Source organism: Wasmannia auropunctata, unplaced genomic scaffold (assembly GCF_000956235.1).
Source record: "Wasmannia auropunctata unplaced genomic scaffold, wasmannia.A_1.0 LD336103.1, whole genome shotgun sequence".
Lineage (NCBI taxonomy): Eukaryota > Metazoa > Arthropoda > Insecta > Hymenoptera > Formicidae > Wasmannia > Wasmannia auropunctata.
This window is the reverse complement of record NW_012026787.1, coordinates 114,949-116,926: the sequence shown is the minus strand read 5'-3', so window position 1 is coordinate 116,926 and position 1,978 is coordinate 114,949. Positions and strand designations below refer to the sequence as shown.

Genomic DNA, 1,978 nt, shown 5'->3' with positions numbered 1-1,978 from the left:
AAGAGGTTCAAAGTAAATTAATAAAATGTACGCGTTTTAATTCGGGCCTCCCGGAGATCTCGGTCTCGCTTTGACAACGCAGCTGCCGGTCCGGTAAAAAGGGGCGCGAACCCGCGCCTTGTGACGGCGGCGGGACGCTGCTCCGCCGCAGCGGACTGCGGCGTCACAACATATATGGCGTTATATCCAAATATGCAATGATCAATATGAATCTCGTACGCAATTTTGCGTATACATAAAAGATATGGTATTTATATTTATTACTCGGATGACGATATTTAGTCTTGTCAAAAAATTATATTGTAGTTAAATGGATATAAAAATTTAAATTTTGCCACATTCATATTTTACTAACCTATGTGAATACATTCAGATGATAAACAGATATCATCGTATTTCGTTTCCTTTAGTATCACGTTCTTCGTTCTTTCCAAACCGTTTGACGCTTCGTCTGTAGACGATAGGATGCCTTTTTATGTTAATAGCATGTAAAAAGACGTTATGGTTAATAGTACTTTCTTGTACCGATACAGATGCGATTGCAGATGCGAGGAAAAATGCATAGAAGTAAAAAATTAACGGATGTGAATTATTAATGGAGCACACAAGCCGCAACAAAACTTAAATTGCGTACAGAATGAAATTAGATTTGCTTTCTACCATACGATAAATCTTTTATGTATTATATTTAAAATTGCAATTTTATTTTACAAAATAAATCATCAGAAAACAAAACATTTACATTATTTATATATTGAAAATTTAAATGTTAAAATGTTTTAGATATACCTGTATTTAGAATTATGTAAATTGCGTCCTAAAAATTTCCTATTTTATTTCCAAATTCTAGAGATATTTAAATAATTTGTTTCTCTATTTTTCTCGGTGAATTATACATCTTATTATACATCTATCATTCCGTGGCAAGAACATATATAAAAAATAACATTCAATATTTTTAATGATTTATAGGTCACTTCTAACAATAAGCAGAATCGCGCGCGTAAAGCTTGTAATTTGTTTTCGTAAGCTTGTAAAAATTTATGATTGAATGCTTATAACTTTATGTAATGTCTTTACAGACAACTTCTTGCTAGTCGTAAGATTTACGAGAAATCATAGATACTTATGAATAATCATACGAGTACATCTTACGACACGCATAGAATTACAATTCCTGTCATAAGTTCTTACAAATCTCTATATGAGAACAACTTACAAGCCTTACAATTCTAATTTGAATTGAAATAAAAATTCTAGCAATTTGTTCAAAGCTACACATGATTAAAAATTTTTTCGCGATTTCAATATAAATCTTTAAAAAGTGAAAAGTTCTAGTCTCGCTTTTGTGCTTTTCAAACAGTAATGCATTTGCAATTTGTATGGAGAATGACTCGTGTTGCATTGTAAGTTGCTATAAAAGTGCACTTACCGTTTCTGGACGTGGTGTTGCATTTCGTGCATGTCAAAAGATTGTAAAAAATTGTCACAATCAATATTACATTGTTCCTAAAAAATATTTTTTTGTTGTTTTTTTTTTATTTTTGTAAAAGACCACTGTGGGCAATTTCTGTTTTTGATAACTATTGTAACTTACCCAATAACAGATTCATTCATGCATGCATTGGTCATCGTAATTAGATTAGTGTTCTCCATGTCCTGCTGAGGTGTATCTTTTTAGCCTGATTCTCACCAGCATGTATAACTATTGTCTCTTTCTTTTTTTCTCACATTTCGGTTTTTAATTCAGTTGGAGATTCACGGTCATTTCTATCACGCAAAAAAAAGATTAGCTAATGTAGCTAAAATATAGCTATGCCAGCTAAGTTGTGTCCTTAAAATAGGGACAGCTAATGTCGTTGCTGCCGAAGCTCAATTTATTAATTATTAAAATGTAGATGCTATAGCAAAAAATATTTGCTGCTAAAATCAAATGATATTTAGCTGAATCTACTATGCTATTTTATCTTTGTAATAG

At 31.7% G+C, this 1,978-nt stretch overlaps 1 pseudogene; it reads right to left on the bottom strand.

The window, feature by feature from the left end:
- LOC105457753 overlaps window positions 1-1,656 on the bottom strand; it is a 5,494-nt pseudogene extending 3,838 nt beyond the window's left edge.
- Between the last annotated feature and the right edge of the window lie 322 nt (window positions 1,657-1,978).